Raw genomic sequence first — 20,361 nt, 5'->3', positions numbered from 1 at the left:
TAGGGGTTTCATACCTCTGTAACAAATCCAAAAACTCATTTTATAATACCTTAAATCTACCCATTGTAATGTAGCTCCACTAGTGTAAATCCACATCAAACTTTTCTCATGAATGTTGCTAGAAGATTACTTATATTATCACTGAAAGCAAGGGGAAGCATTGAATTAGGATGCAGAAGATAGAGGAAAAATAACTTTCTTCAAGCCTTCTTTTAATGCATAGTTTACAGTTTTCTTTCTTTCAGCATGAAACTGATTAAAAGCACATGGATGTCCCTCATAAAGAATGCTTTGCACAAATAGATTCATCGTTTAATATATTTACATCCTTGAATGCTTGGAATTTGAACTTTAATGCAGCAATGTAGCGGTTGTTGGAAAGGAACATATGGTATCCACTATACATTTATTTGAATATACAGTACCTTCCTCTGCTGTCTCACTCTCTCCCAGTGGCATCCAGGGATTCCCACTGGAAGACCAGAGCCAGTTCCTGTAAACGCTGCTGGTAAAAGCTGTCAGGGGCACGGTTCCTGCTGGGTGTCACACCAGCAGGCAAACAGGGTCACACACCCAGCTCTAGGAGCAGAGGTACAGGTGTGCACAAACTCTACACTCACTACTTTATTTAGAGGAAAAATGAAGCACAAATAAAATCTTTTAAATGACGTATGATAAATATGATTTGTGTTATTTGGATTATTTTCTTCAGTGCACATTTATCACAGATCAAGGCTATTTTTTTAGTTCACTCTTTCTCAAATATCAGACTGACATTTTTTCCATATGGCTCACTTACAGTGTCAAAATTAAAAGAAAGATAAAATTAATAGAAGAATTACAACTACCTGAAAGAAATTTGCATTCATTTAAAAGACCAAGGAGAGATTTTTACATTAGTGAAATAAAACACAAGATCGTTAAAAATCTTCAAAATACCCCAAAAGCAGCTAAGATGTTCAACCAAATGCTATATTTAGAAGTTTTATATTCCCAATATAAATACATGTCTTCTTATGCCAGTTTCAATACTGGTCTTTCTTCTGATCTCGGAGTAATTACTACTGACTGACAAATGTGAAAATGACAGAAGAATCAGACTTTTTATACGATGTAAAAAGTATGTGAAAATTATATCATTGAAGGGCACTCAATTACTGCCTGTTAATAAATATTTTTCCCTTTCTGATTTTATTTTGATTTAGTTTACAATCAAATGAAGACGATTCTAGTACACAATGCTTGCAGAATGAGCATCTTTTCATACACTGAAAATCAAAATCTTTACAGTCACATTGTGTTAACCAGATGTTCAGTTTTGTAAATTGAGTTAGTGTAGAGCTACTAATCATGTCAGGCTTTAAATACTCAGGATAATAAAAAGAGCAATATTATTAACAGAATAGATTATTTGTTTTGATATGGAATGTTAAAATAAAATTCATGGAGTAGGTTAAGTCAAAATTAAATGAGTTTTTGCTTTGGAGTCTTCATATAAGTACATATGTGTATGTGCATGTATGTCGATATGAATTTCATGCATAGACATATATAAGTATAAATATATGTGTATTTATAGTACCTCTGAAACAACCTCCTGTTTCTCCACTCTGCAAAATGGCAATTTTTTCAGCAGGCTCCCAGTCCTAGCTAGACATGAGTTTATGTGCCTCTAAATGTGTGTCAATTCTCTGTGAGGGTGAAGAGAAGGGGGAGGGAGCTGCCTTAATATTTTTTTTTTAGAAATTTATTTTTTAATCAGCTTGTACATACAAGCTGGATTTATACTGATGACCTTAACTTAGGAATAATTGAATGGCACCTAGCAGAAAGAAAATGTAGGCTGAATATAAAGGAAAATGCTCATATAACTTGTAATATTCCATTTGGCTGTAGCATATTATACAAAAAATAAGAGAAATTTAAAAACTAGGCTATGTGCAACTTTTCAGGTTGCACATAGCCTGGTTTTTCAATCTAACTTCTAGCTAACAATCTTAAAGTGGATAGTAGTAAGGTTATCTTGGCTAGAACAGGTTTTGATTGCTCATTTTTTAATCCAAATTTTCCACAAAGACATCACCCTCAGAATTGTATTAAATACATCTGAAGCATTATTTTCTACAGAGGAGATATTTAAAGGATTAAGAGGAAGAAACCTTCAAAAAACACATTGATGGTTCTTATAGACAGTAAGCACTGTTCAGGAGGGAGAGAAGTGTTCATGAGCAATCCAAATGGCAATTACAAGGACTTACTAAGACTGGAAGAAAGTAAATTTTTTGCATGAAAACAAAGAACTCTATTTCAATAAAATAGGTTATCTATGTTTTGAATAATCTCTTGATTTTAACTGCATTTATGTATATCCTGAGGTATGTTACTATATGAACTACAGCACAGCTGCCAGCCCTGTGTTCAGTAGAGACAGATAAACTAGAGCAAAACCCCAGAATTCAAAGGCAATAAATTTTAAGAGCTCTGCTGCTTAGTGGAAGATGCCCTGTGATGGCCAAGTTTTGAAGACAATACAAAAACTTCTACCATCTCTCAGCTGAGCAGAACCCAACAGTCTATCACAAATTAGCTGCACACACTATTTTTGTTTCAGTGTTAGTTTCTTTTAACTCACAGTTTGGATGAATAACACCATTTCTAGCTAGCGTGAATCTATTTCTGCAGGGCACCTCAAACACAACTCAGCTTTCATCTAACCTGGTTTAATCAGGGTTTTCAAATCTCCTCTCTACAGCATCCGAATTGCTGCTAAACTTGCCATGAGACCTTGCCCAACATGTACAAAAGAATCAAATTTCTGCTCAGATTCATGTTCCTGGTGATTGGGTAGGAGTTTGGAATGTGTTTTAAAAGTGTCCACTACAAAATCGATGTCTCTTCCCATATCGTTAGACAGATGGACAGGCTGGCAGACAGGACCAGCCTGGTTTGGGGGCAGGGACAAAAATAACATGATCATATTTCAACTCATTGTTCAAGTTTAATGAGTTCTGCCATAGCTCCAGCACTAGAAGGTTATTGTGAGGGGAGAAACAAAGGGACCCTTCTTTTGTCTTTCTTCTCCAGCTATCAGGCCCCATTACTGAAAATTAAGGTTCAATAAAATTCGTATTCAGAGATAATTAGCGGACAGCTTTGTGGTGCGGCGGATAATATGACCAAAGTGCTGGTTCACAGCAGTGTGTGCTGAAGTGTGAAAGAGCAAGTTCTCCATTGCTGCTTCTGAGGTCATACCCCCTCATCCCACATACAATGTGGCAGTCAAAATGCAGCATTCTTACCTGCTGTGATAAAAAATACACCAAAGAAAATAAATTATTTCAAACCCCCCCTCCCCCTCACAGGTTTTTTTTTTTTTAAACAAAGCTAGATCATTAGTAATAAACTATGACTTCATTAGAATGTTCCACATAACAGGATTACAGAGGAATGTGTCAATAACTGGCAAAGGTTTGTCTTTCATTAATTAACACTTTTGTATGAATACAAACTTGTTATCCTCACTTTTTATAGGTGAAATATTATCATTAAAATTAGACCTTGGTTTAAAAAAAATCATGATGGTGTTAATTTGTGCAAGTGAACATTTTCCAAATATTGTTTAGATTGGAAAAGAAACAAAATTTGAAATTAGACAGAGTTACAGCAAGACTTTTCCTGTATGAAAGGAAAAAAAATTTCAGAGTTCTACTCTTTTATATACATGTATATTGAGTGTACATGTACACATTTTCTTCATATAGTGGAATATTTAAGGAAGTAACTAATTAAATATTCATTCTGGTTTTGTTTCTTAACAGAAATGTACATTAACTACTTTAGCTTTGCTTTTCCCATCTGTCACTAAGGAAACAACTCATAAGCATAGGGATAGTCTGTAATATTGCTCTGTTTATCCTGACACACAATATTTTTTGTGGACAAAGAGCAAAAAAGGAAATTCTACCTAAAAAAATGTAGATTATTTTCCTGAGGTAGAAACACAGGAATTTCTATTTTTACCAGTTTTACCTGGTAGCTTATAAATGTATCTTTCAGCATTACAGAGATAGTAACTGAATTATTCGCATGTGTAGTGGAATCCTGGCTACAACTAAGTCCTCAGATACTGATGTTGTTCTACCACTGTCGTTTATTTGGATCACCCAATGATTTACAAGATAGATCCCATTAATTGAAGAATGTGAAAGTGCTTCAATCTCACCCTATTTAAAAAAATCAATGGGGTGATCTAAAATGACTTTCTCTTTTTGCAGTTCATAATATCTTTTGTTTTTGACAGTTTGGATCAAAGTTCTGTGTGCTGTAAGACAAGGTCCCTTTCTATGTCATCAGGGTCAAAAGATATGAAACATTTATGTGAAACTAGATACCAATAAACTGTCATTTTCTCACCCCTTTCCCAGGTGTTGCTGGAAAACTGAGTATGGTAATATTTAATGTGAGCTCTTTCCCAGGAGTACAGATGGGATTATTTTCCTAAATACCTCTTTTTTTCACAATTCACTGAACAATAAGCATATTAAAAAAAAAAAAACAAACAACAAAAAAACCCCAAAACCATAGGAAATATGAAAGTCTGTCTTGTTCAAGAAAAGGCAGTGTGTGGTGTTACTTCAAAAGTCTGTATGGAAAGATCCAAGCAATTTTGGATTTGTCATCCATATTACGGAGACGTTCCATGAACTTAAATTTGAAAAATAGCTTCAGATAATAATGAACTCAATAAAAAAGGTCAATTTTTTTTCACAAAAAAAAAGTCAATATTTTTATTGGTGAGGAAAAAAAGGTCTCCATCTTTATTTTTCAGGAGGTGCCTCTGAAATTGCATGGACTTCAGATTTTTCAGACACTTGGGATTTTTTTTTTAATAACATCTTGCTGAAGGAAAGTATTGACACCCTGAAATAAAAGGTGGAAACCCTACTGATCCTAAACCTGGAAGCAGGTTTATTAACATTACGTAAGGAAGCACTTTCATCTGCATTTCAGTGTGCAGTGAACTTTGTATGTGATTAGAAAAGGAGAATTAAGGCTGTGTCTACATTAGCAAATAATTCAGTATGATAAGAGTAAATCATTAGATCAAAGCAATGAGTGCTGAAGCCCTGCAATCTGTGGTTGAAAGTTTTCACTTCAGTCCAGGTTTGATGTGATCTCCTGGTCTGAACATCTTCATTGCACACATGGCCCAAAGTGACCCACCCAACATCCAAATGCCTATGGCTGCATTAGGGAATGTACCACACCAGGAGCACCTCTGAAGTGGACAATCTCACTTACTTTGCTCTGAAACCCACCTTGAGGGTATCTAGTTTGCAGAAACCAAACTACACTGTGCAACCAAACAGAGCACAGTAACATGAGGAAACCCAAGGACTATGAACCAAACTGTGAGTGTGACACAGTCTAGAAGTGCCTTATAGCTAGATGAACACAGGGTATAGAAATTCTTGGAATTTAAGTGGCTTTTGACCCCTGTGCAACATCCTCAACCGTGTAGTATGCAGCCACTAACTTTCTTCAAAGAAAGTCCTGCAGCTCCCTCTACTCCAGAGTAAGGAGTTAGACTGAAAACCCTCCTGCAGCATGCTGCAGACACTTCAATAAGCCAAGCACTTTCAGTTTATCTCCTTTGGAAACACACTGAAGAAAATATATCATACTATGCATTGAAGGCTGCAGGCATGCCAAATTTATGGATACATTTATGGATATGTAAAACTAAACTACTGAGATAGCAATATTCTGCCACTTAACAGTGGCATCTCAGGAGAGATTTCCCAGTGAGGAGCAGTGAGGACCTTTGCTCAGTCCATGCAGCACAAAACTACAAACCCTCTGGAGACAGTCTCAGTGAGTTGTCATAGCCCTGTGACAAGCTGATAGGCCCTGTCAAGGAGTTCATAAATCATCAATGATTATTAGCTCAGCACTGGTGCCCCTCAAACTTAGATATCCTGCTTGTAGACCTGAGCAACTTCTGGCAGTTATCTTGGCTGTCTTTACCCCTGTGTTGAAGATGTATCCACGGCCTCCTGTCAGTGTTTGAACTGCACCTTCCCGAAATCCTTAGGCAAATGATATTATTTTGTCCTCTGCTCATGTTTAGAATTTTCTTTCAAGCAATTTAAGCCAGGATATGCAATTGTTCCTTGTAACAGACAGAAGCAGTTTTCTACTGCATAAGGACTGGTATTAACTATGTTTGAAATGTAGTTGAGCACCTACAGAATTTTGGTGGTTTGATTAGGTTTTTTTGTTTGATTTTTGTTTTTGTTTTGTGGGATATTTTTGTTTGATTCCTGTAATACTTACTTACTTGTTGATTCCTCTATAATACTTCCTAATGTCAATGTGATGCCTTTAAAATTTTCCAATAGCTGGGGGGGTCTGACATAGTTTGATGTTTTCATAATGCCAAGGCCTCACATCTGTAATGCAGTATGGACAACTAGTTTGTGTGATAAAAACAATCACAATAAAGTGTGGGTAAATCAGAGCTATGCTTCTCCATGCAGTCATCTTTGGTTTATTTATTAATTATTTAAGAGTAAAATTTAGAAACCAAGTCTTACTGTGATAGAAGTATTACCTATAAGAAAACATATAATTCTGCATATCTTTTAAATATGTAGTGGGATTGGCAGGTATTTTATCTAACTGCTCTGCATGCTATTCCACAGTTTCTCAGTTACTCATTCATTTGATACCAGACAATTTTCATATGCTGAAAACAGAACAAAGGGAAGAAAACCAGTGTTCAAACCAAAGTCCTGACAAAGTCAACGGTGTTTTCAGAAAATTGGATGAAGCCTCAGTTTTAAAATTGAATAAATTGCATTTAAAATGAATGCTGAAAAATACCTGGATTTATAAATTTATTTTCTTGAAAAGGATGAAAAGTTTTATATATATACACATGTATATTTATGGATATATATATGCACTTTAATTGTGGAACCAGTGTCTGCTTCCACAGTCCTGTCTGAAAGCTATGCTCCGTAAACAAGATGCACTCTGGATCTCTTCCCACCCACCCTCTACCCGCCATCCTTCCATGGCTCTTTCTTGCTTGCTGCAGAAAGCTAACTGAAAGCATACAGACTGGACTGGATCCAAAGCAAAGTTAAGCCTCTTATTGATAATCACAACAGGATATCAACCTAATCTAAGGCTTAACCTATTATTTCAGTCAAGATTCCCCCCAAAAAATTTACAGAGTGTATTGGATCTGGATGAGATGGAATTAATTTTTTCCCACAGCAGCTTTCATAGTTCTGAGCTTTGTATTGATAGCTAGAAAGGTGTTGGTAATGCATCTATGTTTTGTCTGCTCTTGAGTGGTTCTCCACAACATAAGGGCTGTCTCCAGCATTCTCCCCTCACCAGTAGACCAGGGTGGACAAAGTCTTGGGAAGGGACCTAGCCCAGAAAGCAGACCCAGAGGGATGTCTACTCAGCAGTACAAGCTAAGAGGGGGTAGGAAGAGTAGGGGAGTTGGGAGTGGACATTCATTATTATATTTATCCTCCAGAGCAAACGCTATGTATGCTGAAGCCCCGTTTTCTGGGAAGTGGAAGGAATTGCCTGTTGATGGGAAGCAAAGAATGAAACATTTTCCTTTGGTTCTGTGTGCAGCCTTTGCTTTTTCTTTGTTAAAGTGCCTTGATCTGACCCACAGATTTTTTTCAGTTTTTTTCCCCCTGCCTCAGCCTGCTGAGGAGAGTAGTGATAGAGTGGCTGGTGGCCCTCTGTCCAAGGCCAACTCACCCCACAACTGATCCCAGAGCAGACCAGACCGAAACTTCTTACATTAAACATGTAAAAGTAAAAGGGTATGCTTCTTCAGCCAAAACAGCTCTGAGGCCAAAATGTTATGTTGCCCCTGTATGCTATGGAACAGCTCTCCACCAGACACGTGGAGGATACATCCATCCTCTTGATACTTCACAAATGTTAATATGCCCCCAAACTACTGCTGAGTGTACACCTGGATCTCAAACATGTGGAAGGTTTTGACATTGTCACTGATCTGGTTTTCCCTACAGATACGTGAAGATATAATCCTAAAACTTTAGTTTTCAAGTGGGAAATGTCTTTTCTCTCTTGACCTCCACTCATGAGTCTACAGGATGAACTGGCAAGGCTCCCTGCAACATCAAAGTCTACCCAGTGCAGAAAGATATATGGAGTTTCTCTCATTTAGGAGGAGACTCTGGTACAAGAAGAATTAAACTTCATTCACTTCAAATTTTGACATTGCATCTCCAAAGGGTACACATAAACTCTGGTGTTAACCACACTTTAAGTAGTGCACAAAATCAATTCCTATTGATTAATAATAATTTAATAATCCAGCAAACAGTTGCTATTAAAGCAAGAACAAAGCTAATGCCCTGTTTCCGAGTAAACAGATGCTGAGAGATGCAAATATTGTCTGGCGTCACTTTTCTTTAGCAGGAAGTCTGAATGATAAATGTGTCAGCCTCACAGTATTAAAATTGTTAAATATAAAGGCAGGTAATGAAAGAATAATGTCTATCCCCTGTGATTACAACTCAGCCACCACCACAGTGTGCAGATGGCAGGTATCCCATGCTAGCCAGGCACTTGCTTTCAGGCACTCAACTGCAGGGAGGCTACAAGTAACTGCAGTCCTTGCAAAACAGAGCTCTTCTGTGGCAGCTTTGGGAATTTGATTATGTAAAAATGTAACAAAATTACCCTGTGAAGTCCTGAAAAAAAGGTAAGGAAAAAATAGCTAGGGAAATGGCTCGAATTACTAAAAAATTTAATTCACTATGCATTAGTTATTGGTTAATTAAGTATCTCTCTGAAAGTTTTACTGGCATTCAGATCTTTGGTGGTTCTAATTACTTTTGCTCACTGACGGGATAAGGGTGTTTTGGAAAATAGAGGACAACACCATCTTTGCACCATAGAATATTTGTAGATATAATATAAAAAATTATTCCCATTAGAATTTTGGTCTATTTAGAGGAAACCTAAAACTTGCAAAGAGATTTATTTTCTGATTAGTAATTAGTTTTTAAATTATTGTTGGAATAGCTGAAAAGGGTTTATTTTTACTCCTATTTTTTGTTTATTTTACATTTATATTTAGTGAGTCTAAACAGCACACCAAGGCCACAGTCATGCTTACCTTGTGCTGAAAAATTTCTTATTTTCTGGCTTTCTTATTGCCGTGTTGGATCCTATGGAATAACCTTTTCTCCTCAGAAGCAGAGATGAAGGAAAGGAAGATAAAAGGTAATATTTATAGTTATAAAGTAAAATTAGCTGAAGAAAAGAAATAGCAGATCACAGAACTCTGATTGTGTCTCACCTTGTCTGAGATGGCAGACAACATGAAGCTCCTAAGCTGGTACCAGGTCTCATGTCATGGGATCATTGATTTTATGAAGGCTGGCAATAATTTAAGACAAAAGAGTGGCAAGTACTCTGCAGTGTTCTGACTGCTTTCCTGTAGATACAAAGGTATAAATAACAAAACTCAATCTTGCAAGTTTTGACCTAACTTCATCATATTTCAAAATCACAAATATAACTGCTGGCAATCCTCAGCATGAAGACAGTCCTCCTATATATTTTCACAACTGCGCTGACAGTAAAGTAGTCCCCTTTTGTTACCATGTGAAAACAAGTAAGGAAAAAAATTCATTAAGTCGGTTCAGTACCCTTGGTAGTCTTCCTTCATCCATAGTAAAAAAACCCTCAAAAATACAATAGTTGAAAAGTAAGTGGTATAAGATTAACTTGTTACATTCACTCTGGGATAAAGGTATTGGATTAAAAAAGGGGGTAATGAGAATATTAAATTAGTAACTAATGCACTGCAGAGTATCATTCCAGTTCAGAATATTCTATTTCTTGTGCAGCAGTTACTTGAAGTAAACATAGTGCCAAGGTTCATTATATGGAGCTCTACACTACATGTTTACTGTTCCATAACATTAGGGAACTGTTCAAAAATCAGTACAAAATCTACTTTGTCTGAATTGTTTAGCTTATCTGCCTGCATTTTAAGTGTATCAGGAGTCAATATCTGGTCCAAGTAACATTTTCTCTATCAGAACAGATTTGGAAAACTAAAGTTCCTTGATGTGTGCTGCTGCATGGATCTGTAGTATTTTTAAGACCTATTTTTGTATTTTTAATAGGCCTGTGGGAATTCAGGGAGAGTAATAGTGATACCTGAAACTCTGAGCAATGTGGCTATGACATCCCGTAATATTAAAAAGATGGTAGCTTGTGAAAAACTGCACAAAACCAGGGACAACTGGTAAATAAGAAAGATGGAACTACAAAAAGTACATACAACAGGTACCCTCTGAAACCTGAACTCATGGGCTTCCTTTAAGGTATGAATAAAAAGTCCTATTTTCAATAGGACTTTTAAATTATTTATTACTGAAAACAAGCAAACTTATCTTAAAATTTTTAACATTCTAAAAAGCTTCTCTCTGAAGTATCTGCATGATATGGGCTTATTTTTTATCTTTTTTCATCTTCTCTTCACTGGGCAAACCAGAATTTGCTGTTTCCACATAAAGGTCATTGGTAGCCTGCAGGTCTATGCAAATCCTTCACACCAAACACTAATAACATTAGAATGGAGTGAGTGATAAAAGAACTAAAGAAATTAAGATTAGAAACTATTCTAAGTAAAAAAAGTGGTGGGGGCTAGCAACTTTTCAATACAATGGTTTGACTGTAGATGGTCATAACTTGTGTGCTTTTATAACTAAATTCAGAGTTATCCTGATGACCTGCAAAATCCTTCCAGGTGAGCATCGGAGAAGTTCAGTTTGGATCTTACAGCGTTACTTTCCTGGTATGTTCCTGTGTCATTCTTTTCTGAAGACATTGACCATATGATGATATTAAAATGGCCAAGCGTTTACAATTTCCAGATCTGCCAAATAACAAATCAACCTTTATAATTAAAGGTGACAAGCTGACAAGGAAAATGAATGTAAAATTGTATACGTATATGAATTTTTATGTCAGATTGCCGTCTGTGCACTTGTTTTTTCTTTGTCAATAGCCGAAGGCTCATTTTCCTGTACTAGAAGTGCATTTTATATCGAGGCCTTCAGACAGCTCCCCTTCGCCCTAGTGAATTTGCTGATTAATTTTGGATGCTTCTCTTAATTAACACCCCAAAGGAAGTCTAGATTTTCTAGCCTATATTCCATGTAAAACAAGTGAATCTGAAGAACAATGACCTAAGGAGACAGGCACACTGTGTCCGAATGACATTACAAGAACATTGAATATCTCACAAGTCAGGACCTGGTCAGGCAATGCCTAGGGAAAATGTAGGCCTTTAATCAGGGCAGAAATGAGATTCATATTAGTCCAATTTCATTTTCTTTATTGCTGACAAAGAGAGGCTGGGATGGATGCCACCTGACAGTTGAAACATGGTGCTCCTATGCAGGAATGGGTGCCTCTGGCCTTGATTAATAATTGGTACAATTTTAACTTGCAGGCAGATAAGTTGATGATGGATGAGAGAAAAAGAGTGAAGTGATTTATTATAAAATTAGGATAAAATAACGAACTGGCTAATTGCACACAAGCCTCATAAAATGTAGCTGTGGAGTCAGAAGTGCAATGCCAGGCAACAATAATTTCCACCTCACTTTTCACAATGAGATCTTAAAGCAAAAAAAGATAGAGACAACTCTTATGGAGCTTCTATATGCAGAAAAAAGCCTTGCCCATTCTTCTACTTCAAGCAAATAAAATACTGAGACTTATATTTCAGGTTTTATTATTACTGTTGCTAGAAAAGAGAACAGTAGAACTAAACAGGCCACATTAAACCAACTGTTGCATCTTTGTTAAAACTAATAAAACCTTGCAATTCTGTAATTTCTCTTCATATTTTATCAGAGTAAAAATATCTAAACTTATGAAGCTGAGATGTATATATGTTAAAATAAAAACTGAATTCAAAAAATCAACTTGCAAGGTCTATTGGCACCTCTAGAAATGTTCAACTCTCTTGGTAGCCATCATTCTTCTAGTTCACTTTTTGATGTCTGAACTTCCAAACCTGTGCTCTGACAACTATTTTAGAAGCTGAGTCATCTCTTTCTTGCTATTTTATGCTGCATATGTCTGGTAGAGTACAATTGCAGATTAAAAAAGTATGTATTATAATAACCACTGGCTGTCTGATAAAAATATTTATTTCACTGTTATGAATAATGTCATTATATTATTTTTTCTTTGCAAGACAGCTGCTTGATCACTTTCCCTTGGAAATGTTTAAAGTCCAATCTTCTCTAATTCCTTGAAAAGTTTTGCTACTAGCAGCTCTAATCAACATCCAAGAGATTTTTTTCTGCAAGCTTGACTATTAAAAAAGCTGAAATTACTAAATTAAATACAACTGCAGTACAGTATTGTCCCAATAAGATGAGTTCAGTTATAAAACTTAAAATTAATGTAGCATGGGGAGCTAAAATGTAATTTTCATGTAATTGATTTCTACTCTTCTCCTAAGACAAAAATATGGCAATTTCTCCTTATACTCCACAAAGTCTCCCATACTGAATTTGCCATGCAGATTAGGAGGCAGAATTTTCAAATAATAATTTGAAAATACTTTCTTTTGATTCAAAAGCCACAATCATGGCTTAAGAGCATTAAACTTTTCCCATATACCTAAAGAAAAATAAAAATTACACATCCCTTAAACAAATATTAGGAGGCTTCATATCATTTCATGATTCACTCAAGTGCCTATCATGGCTGGCAATTTATTTTTTTGGGAAGATTTGAAAAAAGTTAACATGAATTAATTTCTAAAGTAAATTCTTAAACGACATCAAATCCACAGGAAACTGTGTTTCAAAATTTGAAGGTGTCTTTAACATGACATAATTTTATGAATTAGAGTAAACTGAATTAAGGCTGTTTCCAAATAAGAGTATTCACCATTTACTTACATTATTTCAAACTCATGTCCCTGTTTTATCTTAACTAACCTCTTCAAGCATACCCTATTAAAAAATCTTTTCACACTGACACAATTAGAGTTTATTTGTGAAAAAAACCATATCAGGTAAAAGGTGAAGCACCATCCTTTTTTGTCTGATTCCAAAATTATGAAATTTATAATCATGTCTGTCAAAACATGAAGGCTGATGGGATCATCATGACCATCAGAACACAGATTTGAGAAAAATGCTTATTACTTTGAGAAAGGAGATAAAATAGTAATACTGCCTGTGTTGTCCTTGAAAATTGCATTAATGTTTTCTCACCGTCAGTACCTATGTTCCTTCAATATTTCAGAGGTTTGACAGTTTAGGGTAAAAGGAAATAATCTTAATTAACTGTAGTGCTTTTAAGATCATGAGGTAAAAAATGCTACAAGGACTGACTCGTGCTCTGAGCTTCTGCTCTACTCGAGAAGAAGCAGCGTGACTGGCTATGACAAGGACACTCTTCTGTAAGCCACATTGTAGAAGGAGTTCATGCCATCATGTCCCTTGTCTGTATGAGATTGGTGCCAGGAATGGACTAACTCCACATCTTGGCTCCCTTGCCTCTGATATCTTTGCTACTGCTGGGACTCACATGCCTAGCAGAGCTGAGATTTGCTATTTCTCCATACTGCGAACATGACAGCACCAGGGTAGCATCACTAATGTCTGAAGGCTTGTGGATGGAATAATAACATTATGCCAAAGGTTAGGGCAGCTGAACAATTACTCACAGATAAAGATATCTGAAAGCAGCTTTAGGATCAGAAGGGAAATTGAAGTCTGTATTCTCTGTAGAAATAAAATTGGAAAGACAAAAGCCCAACTAGAACTCAATCTTCAACCACCAATGCAAAAGATAAAAAATATTTCTACAAATACATTAATAAGAAAAAGAAAAAAAAAAAAAGGCAAGAGTTTCCATCCTCTTTTGGGTGCAGATGGGAACACTGCCACCAAGGATGAGGAAAGGCCTTCTTTGTCTCAGGCTTTAACAAAAAGATCAGTTATACTCAGGGTACTCAGCCTCCAAGCTGGTAGACAGGGATGGGGAGCAGAATAGACTCCCTGCAATCCACGATAAAGTAGTTAGTGGCCTGCTGTGCCACCTATATATTCACAGGTTTATGGGACCAGATGGCATCTAACTGAGGATATTTGAGGGAGCTGGTGAAAGAGCTCACCTAACCACTCCCGTTCACTTGTCCTCAGTCCTGGTTAACAGGGAGGTCCCAGACTACCGGCAGATAGCCAGTGTAACTTCCCCTACAAGAGAAGTTTGAAGGAGAATCCAGGGAACTACAGGCTTGTCAGTTGCAGGGACTGTTATGGAACAGATTATGTTGGGTACTATCACATGGCATATGCAGGACAACCTGGGGATCAGGATCAGCCAGCATGGGTTTATGAAAGGGAGGTCATGTAACATTAGCCCTGTGGCTGAGGGGGCTGGAGAAAAGGTGCTTAGCCTGGAGAAAAGGTAGCTCAGATGAGACCTTATCACTCTCTACAGCCACCTGAAAAGAGGTTGCAATGAGGTGCAGGTTTGTCCCTTCTTCCAGGCAACCAGCAACAGGACAAGAGGACATCGAAGTTGCTCCAAGGGAGGTTCAGGTTGGACATTGGGAAAAATTTCTTCAAATAAAAAGTGTTAAAGAATGTGAACAGGCTGCCCAAGGAAATTATGGGTTCACCACCCCTACAAGTATTCGAAAAACGAGCAGTCATGACACTTTGTGTTATGTTTTATTTGGCATGGTGGTATTTGGTCAAAGGTTGGACTTGATGGTCTTGGAGTTCTCTTCAAACCTTAATGTTTCTGTAATTCTATGAGTCTATTTACCACTTTCTTAGGATTTGTTTTCAGGATTCAGAAACTGGGTAATGTCTAGCATGGAACTTGTGTCTGTCCACTAGTGTTGTCACAGGTAGATAGAAAAACAAAAGGAGACAAATCTCTCTGGTCTTAAGAGAAGGTGGAAAAAATTAAAGAAATATGGTTTCTCCACACTACTACCTCCAAGAGCTGGCTATAAGAAGTCTAAGTGTTGGCCTTAAGTGTGAACTAGACTCAAGGAAACCTGCTTGAAAAATGAGTAGTTGTGAGTTATAGGGGTGTTAGTGAAGCAGCTTTTTAAATATATATGGGACTTTATTCAGAACTGAGTGATTCTAAGGAGAGAAAATTAAATCCTGTGAATGTTACCCATTCCTAAATAACTGAATTTATCCTTCTAAGAAGGCTCCCAGCCCTTCATCTTCAGGATACTCCTGTTCCTGTCATGACACTGCAGCAGCTTTAGGATGTGAGCACCATGCTATCAGCGTAGACTTTTAGATCAGTATAAGATTAATCTTACTGCAAAAATCTTTGACTGGGTCAGGTCTGCATCCGTGTCTGGCTCTGTCTCTCTCAGACGACTATAACTTACTCTTCTAGCAGTTGCATTTGAACTGTGTTTTGTGTCAATGTGGGATAAAGAAACAAGAGGCCTGCATGTAATTTGGATTTTTCTAAGTATCGCATTTCAATCTAATGTACTGTTGTGTAATTAAGCCAGTAAGACTATATGACCAGCCCATTTCAGGGCTTGGTCTGCTATCTTTAGTCAGTGACAAATTCTGGTTTCCATTGCTTGTTCAGAGACGATAACAGTGTGATTTTACAGGTATAAGTAACAAATTAGATCAATTAAAAAGAGTAAGAGTGGCACCTGTCTAAGTGTAGGGTTGCACTAAATGATTTCCACATCTTTGTTTCCTGCAGGACCCTGCATTTGCAGCCTCTCCTCAGGAAGGTTAACAATGGAAGAGTTGTTTCTTAATGCTCATGAACCAAGAAAGCTGCCTTATCCTGCAGCCCAGGGCTATGATTATAATCTCTGAGTGAAAACAACAGCCGTATTTTTCATCTCTATGTGTACAAATGGTCCCTGTGTTTCATACAGTTCTTGACTATGGCATCTTGGATTGCCCAATTTGTTACAAGCCTGTATTGTGAGCTGGCTTTGTATAGTAGAGCTGAGCTCAAAGTCAGGTGCATGCCCCTCATTCTTCGTGTACAATTCTCCACATTTCATATTCTTGTAGACCTTTATAAAAGATTTCAAAGTTTTTACAATCTCAGAAATTTTCAAGTAATCTGATTTATTTTTTCTAACAGTGGAAGGGAAAGAATGCAATTTTGGAATTAAGAGAACTAGATTCATGATATTTCTATCCCTTCTATCTCTATTATTGTCTAATGAAACTTAATCATTTTATGATAGGCCATATTAATACAGAAGCTCCTTAAAGGCTGTGCTTAAAATGAATGATGAAATCTCTATTTTTATTATTGCAGTTAAAAGCTTAGAAGTACATCTGCAGTATATTAGAGCATGGGCTTCTTTGGACACTGGAGATTTAATCCAGTTGCCTAGTAAATATTTGACATTTAACACTCTTCCCTGTCAAAATCACATTTGGAAATCAAGCAAACAGGCCTTTTAGCAGCTTCAAGAGGAGACATCAGGCCATCCAAGAAGTCCAAGAGGCGAAAAGGATGTGGACATGCTCCGATTCCTTGCTCTCCATCGCTTTTATAGTAACAGATTCTCTGGTGCTACATAGTGGAACAATGCCCTTCATTAGTTGGCCCTGGAGTTCCAGGAAAAAAATAATAATGTTCCTCCTCCTGGAATATGTATTCAAGGTCTTGGAGACAAGTGCTTGTTTGTACAGTCTTTCCTCTCAAGTCAGAAGTATTTGGTTCCAACTCTTTCTCACCTCTCTGGCTCCTTTGAGGTGTTGTAAGAAAGTCATACTTCTGCCAGAACAATCTTTCACACATTAATACAATGTCATCTCATTAGAATGGAAATTCCAAGTGGGAAGGAACCCAATACTTGATCTCACAAACCAGTCCGTACAATGTTTGAAGGAGAAGTTCCAGGTTTTGTGCTTTTGGGTTACTATTTAGTTTCAAAGTGAGAAACACCATTTGTACCCCTAGAGTTCTTCAGTTTAAATCACAAGTCATATTTAGGCTGGATTGGGTACTGAAAAATATTTAAGCTAAAAATGTTTAGATTAGTATCTTAAAAAATACACTTTGAGTTAATGCAAGAGGATTAATATTCCTGTCATATTGCTCCTGAAATTCATCATCCAAAAAAAGAAGAACTTGTCACCCTCTTATAACATGTTGAATTAAATCCAAGAACTAAGTGATGTGAATTACCTTCATAATCCTAGAGCTCTTCCCTGTAAGTAATGGTGATCACACACATTGGCAAAGCAGCCCAGTAGAAATGGCTATACTGATGTCCATAGTGTGCCTGTACAGGGAATAGGGAAGATTTTTATGTAAAATTCTGTTAATCTATTAATGCTGATGGGTTTTCATAACAATTTACTATATGATGCACCAATTTGTATATGGTATTTGCACTGCAGTTGTAATCCCAGGTTTATTTGCACTCTGCAGACTCATGTAAACCTGTGCTCAGTATTATAGTGAAACAGGCCTGGTCCATGAAAAACATTGCAAATATGTAAAGACAAGCAAAATGGGAAAAAGCAATTGGGTGCAATATAGTCAAATAGTTCATGCCTTCATGCCTACTTCAAAGTGTTCATAATATAGTTACTCTTTCCCTGAGTGCTGGAAATATCCTCTGTCAGAAGATCAAATTCTGTGCAGGAATGCAAAGAATTATCCATTGCCACCTAGTTTTACAAATTTCAAGAAATGTTCCTAATATGTCCCTGATTTTTTAATGATAATTTCCTGGTAACTAGATCTGAAAGGCAATAGTTCATTTGCCATCCTATTCTGAGGTAACATTTTAAATCATTTAGTTGGGATTAAATTTTAAGCAGAATTTTAACCAGAAACCTGTATGTGAAAGTCCCCAAACCCCATTAGTAATACTTTGTGTTGTCCTAGCAATTAGGTTTAAAACTTCTTATAAGTATCAAAAATTTAAAATATTTTTTATGTTCTCTGCTATAGAATCCCTGCATTTATATACTTTCCTTTTATTTAATGATGTGACAGAATATATTCCTTGTTTTAGAGATGCATTAATTAAAGTATTCAATTAAATTTTTTCCAAAATAAATGAAGTTGCTGAAAATGATCATGTTTGACACTGGTAGCTCCTCACAAAATTGATATGAGTTACTCTATAAGGTATTCTTTAGCTATCATTTAAAGAATGTTATTATTATCATTTGCTAAATTATTTAAAGCCATCTTCAGGAAAACTTAAATGACTGTATTTATTTTTTAAATAGAAGCTATTCATTGAACTTTGCTTTTTCTGTAAATTACCTGCTTTCCCTTGTCACATCAACATCCTTACAAGAGATGCTTATTCTCTTCACCCCATTACAGCAGTTTTTTTAATAAAGTCTCCAATTATAGAGGCGATTTCTTGGCAGCACATGCTATAAATGCAGGAACCTTTGAAAAAGGTTGAGAGGTGTAATAAATAGAGTTATGAAAATTTTCAAAAGGAGACCAGTAATATAAAAAAAAAGCCCCAAGAAATGTCTGCTGCTAATGCAATTGGGCTGGCTGGGTGAGTGTTTATTTGAAAAGGTGGATTTATTATGGGAGAAGGGCTGCAGCAGGGAGATGATTTTCCTCTCCCTGGATTAGCACTTCATGGTGGTCCAGGAGTTGGGCTCCAGCACCAGCCAGAACCTGCCCTGCCAATCCATTCTGTGCTTCCTCCAGCCCTGACAGGCTGAGTAAACACATAAACCTCTCCCAAGGAGTCCACTGCCTAAGCAAGGCAAAATTTCTATACCTTGAATCATAAAAGAGCACCATTTCCAAGAGGGGTCATATTCTTGATTTCCACAGGGCTAACAATTAAAATTTCCTACAAGTTAGTGCTGATTATGAAGGGATGGAAAACACCTCTGTTGCAAGTGAGCACTGAACTTTGGCCACTTACTCTTCCAGCTAAAGCAACAGGGGCTGCCCCACCACTTCCCTTTGTGGCTCTATTTGAATTCTCTTGATTAATGTTGTATGTGCAAGTCTATTGAGGCACGGCATTTAAAAGGATTGTTTACCATAGCCTTGTAATCAACCTGCCTTAGCAGCACCCTATTACCTGTGATAACAGGGCTGCTGCAATTTGGATCTGAAAGAAAACCACCTCAGATGGGCTCTCGGATGCTTTAAGTGCTAGTATGCTGCCCTGTTATCTTCATTTGTAATTTGTTTTCAAGAACAGTGATTTGCATTTCAGTTGGATTACACCTTTTAATGTAGCACAAACGTAAAGTGGCTGCAGTGAAAACTCACATCTCCACTAGTTTTCAAACGATGCATTTGAGGCTTCAGTGGAGAGGATTACAATTACAATTAAAATCAAAAGCTTCTTCATTCTTTTAATGAAACATACTAACCCTTTCTATATGCAGCCTATCGTGGTGCTATACAATCATAATTTTTTTTTTTTTTTAATATGAAATAGCTGCATGTGCTCTGCCTTATCATCTACTGCACACAAATGCCGTTTTCTGCAAAAGAGCAGATCCTGCACAGTGAATTCAGAGGACAATTTACCTTGACAAAATATGGAAGAACACACAAAAAGGAATGGGGAGAAGAAAAACCCACTGATGGGGTTGGGGCTGCTTTGATTTTTTGGGGTTTTTTGGTTTAGGTTTTTTTGGTTTTTTTGTTTGGTTTTTGGTTTTTGGTTTCTGTTTTTTTGGGGGGAGCTGGGTGTTTTTATGTGGGGCATATATTAGTAACGGACTTCATTTTCCTACTGTCTGCCAAGATATGTAGTTGAAAAGACATACATTCAAAGCATAATTTTATTGGATCTTGTGTAAAATATGGGTTTGTTTTCTTTTAAGGAGCATTGCATGAATAAAAGACAGTTTGTTGGTTTTGCTCTAGTTTTTTAATTTTCTTTTTTTAATCCTGTTGTTTTCCCACAGCAGTAAATTTTCACTACTCTAAATTTAATTTTTTTGTGGTAATTCACAATAATTTACATCTAAGGCATCTTATGTCACTTTAGAAGGATTTGCAAATGGCAGACATTTATGTTCCTACTTGTGTTTTACTGTGTTATTCTTTGTCTGGAAAATGGTAGAAAATTCTTTACCCAAAAACTCAGATTTTTGGTGAGACTAAAACTTACTCAGATCATGCATGGCAGAAACATTTGGCTTGAGAACCTTTGCTGTGGTGTTCAAAAGCTTCAGCTCCAAGCCAAAACCTTGCCTGTGCTCAGGCAGCCTAATGGTTTATAAGTACCCTAATTCCCTCTGTTCCTAATTGCCAGGCTGGGACCACCCCATC

At 36.8% G+C, this 20,361-nt stretch overlaps 3 long non-coding RNA genes across 17 annotated transcripts in view; 2 read left to right on the top strand and 1 right to left on the bottom strand.

Annotated features, from left to right (window-relative positions):
- Positions 1–20,361, top strand: part of LOC116808616 (uncharacterized) — a 164,590-nt gene that overhangs the window by 64,089 nt on the left and 80,140 nt on the right. The window lies entirely within an intron of this gene.
- Positions 1–20,361, bottom strand: part of LOC115496166 (uncharacterized) — a 51,570-nt gene that overhangs the window by 7,116 nt on the left and 24,093 nt on the right. For 7 of the 15 annotated variants that reach the window (XR_012057205.1, XR_012057188.1, XR_012057192.1 and 4 more), the window contains 2 exons: positions 17,266–17,362; positions 9,185–9,505 (listed from right to left, as the gene is read on the bottom strand). This is a non-coding gene — a long non-coding RNA (uncharacterized lncRNA). The remainder of the gene's footprint in view (positions 1–9,184; positions 9,506–17,265; positions 17,363–20,361) is intronic. The other 8 variants (XR_012057203.1, XR_012057189.1, XR_012057206.1 and 5 more) reach the window with 3 other exon arrangements.
- LOC140684634 (uncharacterized) lies at positions 9,501–19,952 on the top strand. The gene is made up of 2 exons (XR_012057210.1): positions 9,501–10,876; positions 15,811–19,952. It is a non-coding gene; the product is annotated as an uncharacterized lncRNA (long non-coding RNA).

The sequence above is a fragment of the Taeniopygia guttata genome, chromosome 1 (genome assembly GCF_048771995.1).
Source record: "Taeniopygia guttata chromosome 1, bTaeGut7.mat, whole genome shotgun sequence".
NCBI lineage: Eukaryota > Metazoa > Chordata > Aves > Passeriformes > Estrildidae > Taeniopygia > Taeniopygia guttata.
Note: the sequence above shows the minus strand (reverse complement) of the source record. Positions and strands in the feature narration are given on the sequence as shown.